This window comes from Lathyrus oleraceus, chromosome 2, assembly GCF_024323335.1.
Source record: "Lathyrus oleraceus cultivar Zhongwan6 chromosome 2, CAAS_Psat_ZW6_1.0, whole genome shotgun sequence".
Lineage (NCBI taxonomy): Eukaryota > Viridiplantae > Streptophyta > Magnoliopsida > Fabales > Fabaceae > Lathyrus > Lathyrus oleraceus.
This window is the reverse complement of record NC_066580.1, coordinates 101406474-101421189: the sequence shown is the minus strand read 5'-3', so window position 1 is coordinate 101421189 and position 14716 is coordinate 101406474.

The window sequence follows — 14716 nt, the reverse complement described above, 5'->3', positions numbered from 1 at the left end:
ATGCTCTATGTGAATGTCGCATTACGCGAAAAACCGGCGGGAAAACAAAACAACAGAGCCGCCACCGTGCGTTATTTATCCCAAAAGAGGGAAAGGAAACGCTCAGAATAAACCTGGGAAAGACATGGTCTCGCGACCAAAGAGAATGGGATCGGGAGTCGGTTATGCGAAGGGAAGGTATTAGCACCCCTACGCATCCGTCGTACTCGACGGGATCCACGCACAAAAGGAAGGAAAATGGTTGCTAAAACACTGCTCATAAACAAACACACTGGCTGAAAGAGACACAAGAAAACAAACAGAAACTAACTCGGCAGGATATCGCATCCTGGGCCTACTTAGTCTATCAAGCATAGACATCAGAGTCGAAGTAGTTCGGACTGGGGAAACAACACATGCTCGCTAGGATATCACATCCTATGCATACGTATCTTCTTGGACTAAGAAGAATCAGAGCATCCGAAGCTCGGCTAACACACACAAACACAACAGACACAGGCAAACGTGGAATCCGAATGCCAATCGCTGGACTTACATCAGATTCCGAACCAAAACACACCCACACTGGAAACCAGATGCCACTTGATGGACTTATACCGGAATCCAAGCACACAACAAGAGGATACGGAATGCCAATCACTGGGCTTACATCCATCTCCTGACACACACAAAGACAAAACAAAAACGGGCGCCCGGAGAGATCAGCTCATCTCCTACCTACGTACCTCATCTGGTATGAGGATCAGGGCGACGTAGTTCCCCTACGAAGGGACACATGACTAGCCTAACCAAATAACAGAGGGAGACACAACTAGGGAGACTAACTCGGGCCTAGATGTTATCATGCAAATCATCCCTAAGTCAAGGTTGCTATCTAACTTGCACAGGGAGCAAGCTATCCTAATCAAAACAGGCACAACAAAACAATCACAGATAGCACACACTATATACACACAAAGTGGGGCTCAAACAAGGGTTAGGCTGCAGAAGCAAGCCAACTGTATCAGGGTGATGTTAGCTTTTAACCATAACATTGAGAGTTAGGGTGAAGCAGATGAAAGGTGAGTGAAGATGAGACTTCACAGCTCTTATCCCTGGCCTGGGAGAGCTTTAGACAATGAAGTGTGGGTCCAGAAAGTCGGAACCCTTCTACACTTATGACACTGACTCAACTGTACAATTGTACAAGGATCTTGGGTTACTATCCACAATGCATCAACACAGTGGTGTGAGCAAAGGGATGACTCAACTGAATAGCAGGAGATGGATTACACATCTCTTGTGTTCTGCCAATTGCCTTATCAAAGGTCTTTTCCTACTTGGGGACAAAAATAAACAAGCACAAGCATTGCCTCTTAAGGAGGACTTCAGACAGGTGCCTGGCCAAGTAACAGGCCAGGTCTTCTAGACTACATGGAGTTAGAGTCATTATACCTCAATGCTCAAGCTAGCAAGCAAAGAAAAAGCAAGTTCACAAAGGAACTATAGCAACTAAGGTACCTGAAAACAATCCAGCACAATCAGTACACAACTCAAACAGAAGCCAAACAGACAATGGTCAACAGTTAACTGTACATAAGGCCTAAGTACAAGTCTCAGAGCCTACAAAACAAACTCAAGGTTAGTCATAAACAACCCATAAACCAACTCCAATTGAGTGCACATCATCAAGTATAAGCAATTGTGCTCTTTGACCTGAAACAAAGCTCAAACATTAAGCACTAACCACTAGGACATGGCCTAGGGTCAAAATGGGAGCAATAAACCAAAACAGAACATGAAAATTATCAAAAACCAAGATCAATCAAATAAGAAACAAATCCAAGTGGTCTCATGTTCATATCATTCACCAAGATCATTTCATGAGGCAAAGAGTACAAAGCATGCAATTTGAAGCTCAGAGAAGCAAACAGAATGATTCAATTCAAATCAACTCACAAACAATTCAATAAATCCCCAAACAATTCATGGCTAAACAGCATTCATAACATGATCCACACACCAAATTTCAAGTCATTTGGACCAAGGGAAGCAAGTCAATTAAATTCCAAAAGTCAAAACATGTTCAAACAAGCTCATACAAGGCACCAAATCATGTATCAACTTCAAGCAAGCACAAAACAGAAACCAAACATGATATGGACATCAAACCAAAGCCATGGCACACTTCAAGATGTCTAAAATACATGTGTAAAATTTCAGGTCCATCCAATAAACAACAAGAATTTCACAAATCCAATAAGATCATGACTCACAAAAGCTCCACAATTGGTCAAACAGAAAGGAAATTCTCAAACAAATTGGAAATGCACTCAAAAAATCCACAAACATTCATGATCAAACTTAACCTCCAGAAGAGTCCACATGCAAAAATTTAGATCATTTTGAGTTCATATGGCATGGTAATGAAAATCCACAAGTTGGACAAGAAATGGTGTGACACACATTTTCACACCTCCAATGATCAGATCATATCTCCCAAACCAGGAATGCAAAAATCACAAACACTATACCAAAATGCTCCTAAAGGTGTCTAGTTTACGCATACAAAATTTAAATTCCATTGGATTAAGCATCATGATTTCATAAAAGAAATGGCAAGCAAGGTGCAACAAATGACATGTGTGAACATTCCCTAAGCAATTTTAAAATCCAGGCGTGCACAATTTTTGAAAAAATCACCATAAAATAGTAGACATGGCAAGAATCATGGCACAAAAAATCTCACATCAATTGGACAAACCATCATTGAGATATGAATTTTCTAATGTAAGGAAAAAATAAAAAAACATGAACAATGGCATGTGAACATGTGAAGCTTAATGAAGAAAAAATGCAAAGCCAATATATGAGATGCTGGAGCGGAGGATCGAACTCCGTGTGTTTTCAAATTCAGCGCTCACTTAATGAAACGCGCCATTTCATTAAGTGAGGTGGCGTGCTTCTATTGGTGGCATGGGACAAAAACAATGAAAATCATGCAAAATGAACTCAGCAAGATCTAACGCATCTGGAAATTGGAAATGTTAGGGTTCTTCACGCATTCATCATGTTCATCATCATCATGAACTTTTGGTCACAGAAATACACAAACGATACACCATTCGATTCATCTCTTAGCCTACATCATCAATCCAGCATCTATTTCCTCTAATTCTTACTAACATGGAAGGATCGGTCGAAATAAGTTTTGAACAACAAACTTAAAATCAGCATATCTTTCTTGTTTCTCAACGAAAATCAAAAGTACAAAGCTCAGAATACTCATGGATGCAAGATCTACAGAATGCACATCACAATTACATGAATCAAGAGCATCGAATTCTGACCTGGTTTGAAGAGCAGTAGTGTAATCGTGGTTTTCTGGCTTTGGAATGTTGAAACAGATGATCCTCAAAACTCCAGTAGATGAATGAGTGAAGATCCAATGCTCAATGATGCTTGATGTAGCTCAAAAATGCAACTGCCATTGATGGAGCTTGATGTAACAGTCCTTGAAACAGCATGAAAACCTTGAATGCTTGCTTCCACCACCTTCAATATTGCTTGTGGATGATGGCACAATGAAGAACTAGGCAAGGTCTATGGAAAAATTCCCAGAACAATGGAGAGAAAAAGTTGAGAGAATTTGCAATTTTCGATCTAGATCTGAGATGAATGAATGTTAATCACCAATTCTGTTAGGATTTGTAATATATACCATGGATTAATGAAGATGCTAATCACAATTAGCCAAATGCCTTGGTAATTAGTGAAATGAGTTTTTATGCTAAATGGCCAAAGTAACCTTGCATGCATGAAATGCCTTGCTACAATGCACGAAAAATGAGCCAAACACACTCCAAATATCATGTAGTAGCCAAATGTGAAGCTTGGAAGTGTGCAAAATGCTTAATTTTCAAATTCACCTTTTTCCCTCCAAATTCAAATTCAAATCACACGGAAAATGCCATTTTTTTGTGATGATAATTTGTGAAATATGATGCATGATTATGATAGTAGGGATCAAGAGAAAATTGCTCCAAAAAGAACCACATGAATTGGCCATTTGATGCAAAAGTTATGCCTTGTTGAAGTTCAAAATTCCTTGACAATGATTTGATCATAACTTGCCAACCACACATGAGAAATGGATGTTCTTGGACTTTTTGGAAAGGTGAGAGCAATATATTCAACTTTCATGTTGGACAAAATTTCATTTGAAGCTTGTATGATGATGTAAATTTGAGGAGAAGACCTTTCCATTTTTGGCAGTTTGAAATTACAGGTCACTTACTATTTTTGGAAACTTTTCCTCTGACCTCAAATTCCTCAATGTTGATCTTTGAAATGTCAAATGAGACTTGTATGGACATGAATGAGGCCTTTCAAACCATCTCCCACCTTCAGATGAAATTCAGCTTGACTGTTGAGCTTTGATCATCCAATCCTTGGCCAGAACACTTCAAAATGATCCCCAGATCATATGAACTTGTTGAACCAACTATAGGGCTTTGCTTCAATAGAAATTGCACATGCTTGCTTGCTTGACTGATTCTCCTAACCAGTTGACCTAATCTTGTCTGATGACTTGCACTTGGGCAAATGGATAATGCAATGCTATGCAGTGGACAATGCAATGTTAGGCAATGGACAATGTAATGTTAATGACCTAATATGAAAATGAATGTACAAAATGGTAGGTGCAAATTTGAGGTGCTACAGCTGCCCCTATTCAATCAACTAGGAACCCGAACGGATGAGAGCAATGGTTGTCAGACTTTCAGGGTAAACAGGGATTGAATACCGAAGAACCGTAGAAATTTGCACAATGCAGGGATCCACCAACGGAAACATCCACTGGGATCTGCTGCTTATTTATTACTGGAGATTTTGATGTTTTCTCTTCCAAGGATACAATCACATCCAGACATCGGAAGACGACGAACGAGAACAGAAATCACAACTAGATGCCAACGGACAACTAGGAAAAACTCAACGTTTACCGAGACCAACGGAGAGGTAACCAGACATTAATGAATGACTGGAAGAGATACAACCATACGTCAACGGACGTAGGGGGAAAAACTCATCGTTTACCAAAACCAACGGAGAGGTAACTCTACTGGGGACGACCAGGAAAAACTCGACGTTTACCAAGACCAACGGAGAGGTAACCAGACATCAACGGATGAATAGGAAGACTTGACCAGACGTCAACGGACGAAAGGGAGAAGCTCGACGTTTATCGACACCAACGGAGAAGGAGAAAACTCGACCAGACGTCAATGGACGAACGGGAGAAGCTCGACGTTTATCGACACCAACGGAGACGGAGAACTCTTCACTAAGGAAGGGATACATCAACCGGAAACCAAATAGGACGTCCACCGACGACTCTACTGGGGATTCTGGGTCGGGAAGCAACCAGACATTAACGAATGACTGGGGAATAGGATATACAATCAGACATCAAGGGACGAATGAGAAAAACTCAACGTTTATCGAAACCAACGAAGAGGTAACTCTGCATGGGGAAGGGTACAACTAGACGTCATCGGACGAATAGGAAAAACTCGACGTTTATCGAAACCAACGGAGAGGTAACTCTGAGGGGAATCAACAGTCATTAACGAATGATCTGTGGGGAACAAGCAACTATACGTCATCGGACGCATAGGAAAAACTCGACGTTTATCGACACCAACGAAGAGGTGAATCTTCTGGGGAAAATGAACACAACCAACCGTCAACGGACAATTGGGAAAAACTCGACGTTTATCGACACCAACGGAGAGGAGGAATGCTCTTCACTAGGGAAAGAGGACGACGTTACGAACATCGAAAGATGATGTTTACCGACATCAAAAGAAGACCAAACATTAACCGATGACTGGGGTGAGACTCGATGTTTACCGACACCGAAAGATGGTGTTTACCGACACCAAAGAAAGACGACCAGACATTAACGAATGATTGGGAAATACGACTCCATGTTTACCGACACCGAAAGATGGTGTTTACTGACACCAAAGAAAGACGACCAGACATTAATGAATGATTGGGGAATGTGACTCGATGTTTACCGACACCGAAAGATGGTGTTTACCGACACCAAAGAAACAACACACCCGGGTGCTGACATGACACTGACCAGTATCACAAGATGACATCTACATATGTCAGGGCAAGGCTAACACACTTGCTGGGGATCTCACTAGGGAGAAACAATCTTTCCTGTCACCAACAGATGAGGAAATAAACCTCTCTGGGGAGTATCAATCCTGAATGCTGTCAGGAGCAACTGTAGTAAACGTGCCGTACAGATGTTTGAACAAAGATCCGCCTCTGTCGGGGATATAGTCTGAACGGTTTTGAACACATGAATGCATATGTTTGAATTTTTCTATGGCGTAATGCTCCATGTAAATGGAAATGCTACGCATTTTGAAGATGGAATGATCACTATATGCAAAATGCAAAATGATGAACTCCGGCTAGGGAGCCCAAAGATTAGATACTCCAACTCTGTGGGGAGACTCTGATTGAGGAATACTCTGCGGAGAGATGCTCACAGACTTCTCACTCATGCTGGAGAAATAACACTGTTGCTGGGGAAAAGGATAGATTTCGCTGGGGACATCCTTCAAAGGACCCAATCCACTCGGGGACTCCGCTTGGGAAGCAACTAACACCACTTGCTGAGGACTACCCAACAGCAACCGCGCTGAGGAACCATTAATATTACTCCACTGGGGAAAGACAAAGCAACTCTCTAGGGAGTAATGAAGCCACTCGCTGGGGAGTAACAAAGCAATTTGCTAGGGATAACCAGGCGACTTCACTGGGGAGAGCCAACCAATCCACAAGTAAGATAAACTCTGCTTTGGGAAATAAATGCTACTCCGCTAGGGACGACCCTTCCAATCCACAGGTAGGATAGACTCAGCTGGGGGATGCAAACATCATTCCGCTACGGGGAACTCATCCAATCCACAGGTAGGATAGCTGCTGGAGATAAATTTCTTTGAACCCGCTCCACTCGGGGGCTCGCTGAGGAAAATTATCAACACCAATCTCTGCTAGGGAGATCTGCTAGGGAAAGCAATTCTGTTGGGGATAACACACCAACTCTGCTGAGGAAGAGCATAACTCTGGTGGAAAGTAATATACCAGACTCTGTGCTGGGGAAAGAAATCCACAACCTTGCTGGGAATGAGCGCTCACGACCACGCTGGGGATATCAATACTTCAAACCCGACTGCTGGGGAACAACGCTCCACGGGCAACTCTGCCGGGAATACAACATCCTTCCAACTCAATGGGGAACTCAACTGGGGAAATGTCTGCTGGGGAATAACCAACTTCCAGACCTGCTGGGGATAGGCAATCCTTAGATCCGCTGAGGAAAGAAGGCACCATCCACAGACATCTCTGTAGGGGAACATAACTCTGATAGCTCTCAACATGCTTAGAAACATCTGCTGGGAAACATCCTCACAGATAACAACCTGTAAACAGCACAACAAAATGCCCCCAGGGGATACATGGACAAGATACGCTCAAGTGTCCTCAACATTCAAAATGATTTTCAAATGTTTCATCTTTCTGCAAGTTATTGTTAAGCCTTCATGTTTTTATATGCAATGTTTATCAAAAATTCGGACGTTTTTGCAAACAAACAGTAAAATAAAAACAAGAGAGCTATTTATCTGAATAACGACTTTTATTGATTGAAAATGTGCCTGAAAAGGCGAATACATGGGAAGCAATTCCTAGAAAGAGGTAATTGCGCACAAAAGGAAAAATCTATCCTGATGGCAATGTGAACACGGCATCCACTATTTCCCAATTCTGTTATAACCCACAGATCATCAGCTTTTCCTCCCAACTCCTTGCTTTCTGAGAAGAATGACTGGACCGATCACATCTTTCAAGATGGCAGACGACGAAGCGCGATGAAGTACAGATAACTCATACTGTAGTCTTCGCTTTAGTCCCTCTTTTGGCTGGATCGCCCTTTCGGGTTTTCAATCCACCGGGATACCCATTTTTGCCTAAGCCGCCCTTGCGGGTTTTCGACTTACCGGGTGTACAAATTCTTTTCATTTTATCCCTAATTTTTGCCCGAACCTTTTCTTTCTGTTTTTTGGTTCGCCGGGATGCCCTTTTTAGCCTGGACTCTTTTATTCTTTTTGTCCAGCGGGTCAATTTATGCGAAGTATTTTTTGACTACATCTGAGTTAACAGGGGACGGAAAATCCTCACCACCCATAGTTGTAAGCATCAAGGCTCCACCGGAGAAAACCTTCTTCACAACATATGGACCTTCATAATTAGGAGTCCACTTACCCCTGTTATCTGTACCGGGAGGAAGGATCCTCTTCAGAACTAGATCACCAGTCTGATAGCTCCGAGGACGCACTTTCTGATCAAAGGCTCTTTTCATCCTTCTCTGATACAACTGCCCATGGCACACAACTGCTAGCCGTCTCTCTTCGATAAGGCTCACCTCGTTAAACCTTGTTCGAATCCACTCGGCTTCGTCCAGCTTGACATCTAACAACACTCTCAGAGAAGGGATCTCCACTTCGACAGGTAGGACTGCTTCCATACCATACACAAGGGAGTACGGGGTTGCCCCGGTCGATGTACGTACGGAGGTACGGTACCCATGCAAAGCGAAAGGCAACATCTCATGCCAGTCCTTGTACGTCACGACCATCTTCTGCACAATCTTCTTGATATTCTTGTTTGCCGCCTCTATAGCACCATTCATCTTCGGTTTGTAAGGAGAAGAATTGTGATGTTCAATCTTGAAATCTCTACAAAGCTCTTTCATCATCTTGTTATTGAGATTCGAACCATTGTCAGTGATGATTCTCTTAGGAACTCCATAACGACAGATGATTTCTTTCTTGATGAACCGGGCAACCACTTGTTTGGTAACATTAGCATAGGAAGCTGCTTCCACCCACTTGGTGAAGTAATCAATCGCAACCAAGATGAAGCGATGTCCATTCGAAGCAGTAGGCTCAATCTTCCCAATCATATCAACCCCCCACATGGCAAACGGCCAAGGCGAATTCATGACATTCAGTGGGCTTGGTGGTACATGCACCTTATCAGCATAAATTTGACACCTATGGCACTTCCGAGCGTACTTGAAACAATCGGACTCCATAGTCATCCAGTAATAACCGGCTCTCAACAACTTCTTCGACATTGCATGACCACCAGCATGGGTACCAAACGAACCCTCATGCACTTCTTGCATTAACATGTCTACTTCGTGTCTATCCACGCATCTGAGCAGAACCATGTCAAAGTTTCTCTTATACAGCACATCATCCTGATTCAAGTAAAAGCTTCCAGCTAGCCTTCTTAGGGTTTTCTTGTCATTCTTCGACGCACCTTCAGGATACTCCTGGCTTTTGAGGAAGTTCTTGATATCATAGTATCACGGCTTCTCATCAATCACAACAGACTCGGCTGCAAACACATACGCAGGCCTCTCGAGTCGATTCACCGCAACATATGGCACATGATTCCACCAATGAACTTTGATCATAGAAGACAAAGTAGCCAAGGCATCAGTCATCTGATTCTCATCCCGGGGGACATGATACAACTTCACCTTCTTGAAGAATGTCAGTATTCTTCTGGTGTAATCTCTATATGGAATCAAATGTGGCTGGTTCGTATTCCAATCTCCATTGATCTGATTGATCACTAGAGCGGAATCTCCAAAAATGTCAAGCGTTTTGATTCTCAAATCAATGGCTTCTTCTATCCCCATGATACAAGCCTCATACTCAGCTTCGTTGTTGGTGACGTCAAAAGTCAATCTGGCAAAAAAAGGTATATGAGCACCTTTAGGATTGATCAGCACTGCACCAACACCGTTACCATTCACATTCACAGCCCCATCAAACATCAATGTCCACTTGTCATCAGGATCCGGTACTTCCTCGACAAGAGGCTCTTCACAATCCTTCATCTTAAGATACATGATGTCTTCATCAGGGAATTCAAACATCATAGGCTGATAATCGTCTATCGGTTGTTCGGCGAGATAGTCTGACAGAACACTACCTTTGATGGCCTTCTACGACGTGTACTGAATATCATACTCAGTTAAAATCATCTGCCAACAGGCAACACGTCCGGTGAGAGCCGGCTTCTCAAAGATGTACTTTACTGGATCCATCTTAGAAATCAATAAGGTAGTATGGTTCAACATATACTGCCTCAGTCGGCGAGCAGCCCAGGCCAAAGCACAAAAAGTTTTCTCAAGCTGTGAATATTTGATTTCACAGTCGGTAAACTTTTTGCTAAGGTAGTATATGGCATACTCTTTTCGACCAGACTCGTCATGCTGTCCCAATACACACCCCATCGAGTTCTCAGTCACTGACAGGTACATTATCAATGGTCTCCCTGGAACTGGAGGAATCAGGATTGGAGGTTTCTGCAAATACTCTTTTATCTTGTCAAAAGCTTTCTGACAATCATCGTTCCACCTGATTGCTTGATTCTTTCTCAACAATTTGAATATCGGTTCACAAGTGGCAGTTAGGTGAGATACAAACCTTGCAATGTAGTTCAATCTCCCTAAAAACCCACGAACCTGCTTTTCTGTTTTCGGTTCAGGCATCTCTTGAATAGCTTTGACTTTTGCTGGATCAACCTCAATCCCTTTCTCGCTGACAATGAAGCCTAACAGCTTCCTAGATCTCACACCAAACGTACACTTGTTCGGATTCAGCCTCAATTTGAACTTTACCAACCTGTCAAACAACTTCTTCAAATTAACCAGGTGCTCCTCTTCTGTCTGTGACTTCGCAATCATGTCATCCACGTACACTTCAATCTCTTTGTGCATCATGTCATGAAAGAGAGTCGTCATAGCCCTCTGATAGGTAGCACCGGCATTCTTCAGCCCAAATGGCATCACCTTATAGCAGAACGTGCCCCAAGGTGTAATGAATGTCGTCTTTTCTATGTCCTCTAGCGCCATCTTGATCTGGTTATAGCCCGAGAAACCATCGATGAAAGAGAATACCGAGGATTGAGCCGTATTATTAACCAATACATCAATGTGAGGTAATGGAAAATCATCTTTCGGGCTCGCCCTGTTCAAATCCCGGTAATCGACACACATTCTGACTTTGCCATCCTTCTTCGACACTGGAACGATGTTGGCCACCCACGGTGGGTACGTTGTCACTGACAAGAAACCCGCATCAAACTGCTTTTGAACCTCTTCCTTGATCTTTACTGCCATATCAGGACTCGTTCTCCGAAGCATCTGTTTAACCGAAGGACAATCATCTCTGAGAGGTAGTATATGCACCACAATGTCGGTATCCAACCCAGGCATATCTTGATAAGACCAGGCGAATATCTCCACAAACTCTCTCAGCATCTCGATCAACCTGCTCTTGACCTCTGTCTTCAAAGCAACCCCGATCTTGATATCTCTTCTGGCGTCCTCAGTACCAAGATTCACAATCTCCAACTCCTCCTGATGAGGTTGGATGACCCTTTCCTCTTGCTTCAACAATCTAACCAATTCTTTAGAGAGTTCACTGTCTTCCTCACTCTCCTCTTCAGCTTGGTATATGGGATTATTGAAATCATGCTGAGCCATAACAGAACTGTTCATAGTAGATGTCGTGATATCACTTCTGCATGTTTAATGCTTTGTTTTAGAAAAAGAGTTCAATAAAGTCACAAAAACAAAAACATTGCCATTTTTTTGTTTTTTTTTTGTTTTTTTGTTTTTTTTTGAAAAATGAAAAAACAAAAATAGAAAGACATGGATCACAAAATTGTTTGCAAAACGTCCTTTATTGATGATAATCATTTGTAAAACATGATGTGGCCTATAATGAACCACTATGCCTTGGGCAGAACGTAGGGTTTTGTGCAGAATGAAAAAAAACAAAAGAAAATTACTCTGTTTGAAGAGTAACTTGGACTACATCCTCTGTTGTCCAATTGCTGATCACTTCCCCTGGTGCACTAGGGCGAACCCAGCAGTCGAGATCACAATCACTGTCACCATCTTCAACATCAGCTGCAAAGACGTCACCGTGATTCATCAGCCCAGCGCTGGTAAAGGTACTCGGACCTGCTTGACCACCCTGCTCTGCTTGCAACGGTTGATAGCCAATACCGAACTTGTCTTCTTTGACAGGCAAATCCACCATCTTGCCCCAGCCTTCAGCCTTGCCAGAGTCAACAACCTCTTTAGCCTGCTTGTATGAAGCGATCGAAGCACCTGGCTTCCTCTGATCAGCATATGCCACCTTCTCAAGAGCCACAGTCTCAAATTCCTGGCACAAAGTTTCGTGGATCTCGCCATCCACCTCGACATACTTGAACGAGGATAGGTGACTCACCAAGATATCCTCTTCGCCACACACGGTCACAATCTGACCGTTCCAGACATACTTGAGCTTCTGGTGGAGAGTCGACGAGACTGCCCCTGCTGCATGAATCCATGGACGCCCCAACAAACAACTGTAGGCTGGCTGAATGTCCATGACATAGAAGATAATGTCGAACACCTCCGGACCTATCTTCACAGGCAAAGTGACTTCTCCAAACACAGAACGTTTGGATCCGTCGAATGCACGAACTATCAGGTCACTAGGAGTAAGCACAACCCCTTCAACAGATATCTTCTTCAGGATTTGCTTCAGCAAGACATTCAGAGAAGAACCGGTGTCGACCAACACGTGTGACAACACAGCCCCCTTGCACTCCATCGTGATATGCAAGGCCTTGTTATGGTTTCGCCCTTCAAGCGTCAAATCAAGATCAGTGAACCCCAAGCCGTGTCTGGTACTCACATTGGCAATCACGCCCTCCAGTTAGTTGACGGAAATCTCTTGAGGTACATACGCCATATTCAACATCTTCAGCAAAGCGTTGCGATGTGCCTCAGAGAACAACAGCAAAAAGAGAATTGAAATTTTGGATGGAGTTTGGTTGAGTTGATCTACGATCTTGTAGTCACTCTTCTTTATGATTCTCATGAATTCTTCCACGTCCTTTTCAAACGAACCCCCAGGCACATCCTTCTGAGCCGGTTCCTCGTCAACCACAGCCTGTTTGCCCTTCGACTTAGCAGAAGCCTCAGCATTAGCATCTCTCAATGGTTGAGGAGCAAACAGTCGTCCACCTCGGGTAAAACCTCCTGGACCACCAACATTGTCCACGACGAGACTCACAACCACAGGAGTTCTACTAACTAGGACACCAATTGTCACAGGCGCTTGATTCGATGGCCTGACCCGATTCTCAACCCTTCTATTGCTACGGTAGGCATTATCATATTTCAAGGGCACGACCCTGCTATCCACAGCCCTTTTGACCGGAGTGACGATCGTTGTTGGATTACTAGCAGTAACTGGTGCAGATATGGTAACTGGATTACCACTTGTTGTAGGCGCACTACCAACAGTCCTCGGCCCACGTCCTTCAGATGGTTTGAAATATATGGTGACAATTGACACTGCCCCACGATCTCTATTATCAGCCCGAACAAACTGGACACAACCCTCGTCTATCAGCTTCTGAATACCAGCCCGCAACTGATCACAACCATTATCTTCTTCAGCACAGCCCAAAAAATCTTCATCACAGCCCGGGTGCACACCACCACTCAACAAACGGCCCTTTACCACAAGCAGAGAAGTCTGAATCTCATCAATCCTGACAACCAGATCTTCAGCTTCAACCCCTTCAACACAGTTCACCCTATGCCCACCATGCTGAGGCATAGGATTGTTCACGACGTTAGGCACTGGAGCGAAGTTGATCGTCTTGGCATCGATCAAATCTTGGACTTTGTGCTGGAAAGCCCAACACTTCTCAGTATGGTGTCCTGGTGCCCCAGAGTGAAAATCACAACGGGCATTGGCATCGTACCCAGGAGGCAATATTGTTGGCGGAGCCATAGTTCTCAATTTAACAAATCCTAGTCTGAGCAACTCAGGCAGTAACTCAGCGTAGGTCATTGGCAAGGGATCAAAACGTCTATCAGGCATCCGTTGCCTCGGCTGATACGGACGTTGTTGCTGTTGTTGTTGTTGTTGTACTCTCGGTTGTTGCGGAGGTTGACGTTGTTGAGGTGCAGGAATGGTCACTGCAGCAACCTGACGGTACTGATTTCTGTTCTGAACCCGTCGGTGTTGAACAGCATTAGTCTCACCCTCTCTTCGGCGAGGTGCCCCAGAGAAAGGTTTCTTGGAAGACGAGGAACTAGCATCATTGATATTTCCAACCTTGATCAAACTCTCAGTTCTCTCTCCACATATGACAACATCAGAAAAAGCTACTGAATGGGCAGCTTCCCATCCGGTCCATGAATACTCCTTGAAGTGTGCCGATAAACATATCTGTCAACTCCCTCTCCAGCATAGGGGGTTGAACTCTCGCAGCCAGTTCACGCCACCTCTAGGCGTACTCCTTGAAGCTCTCATTAGATTTCTGACATAGACTCTGCAGCTGAGTCCGGCTAGGCGCCATGTCCATGTTATGCTTGTACTGCCTCAAGAAGGCCTCTCCCAGATCCCTCCAACAGCGGATCGAATCTCTCTTCAATTCCATGTACCAGTCCAAAGAAGCCCCAGATAGACTATCTTGGAAAAAGTACATCCACATCTTTTCGTCGTCAGTATACGCAGAGATCTTCCGATAGTAAGCCTGCATGTGAGTGCGAGGG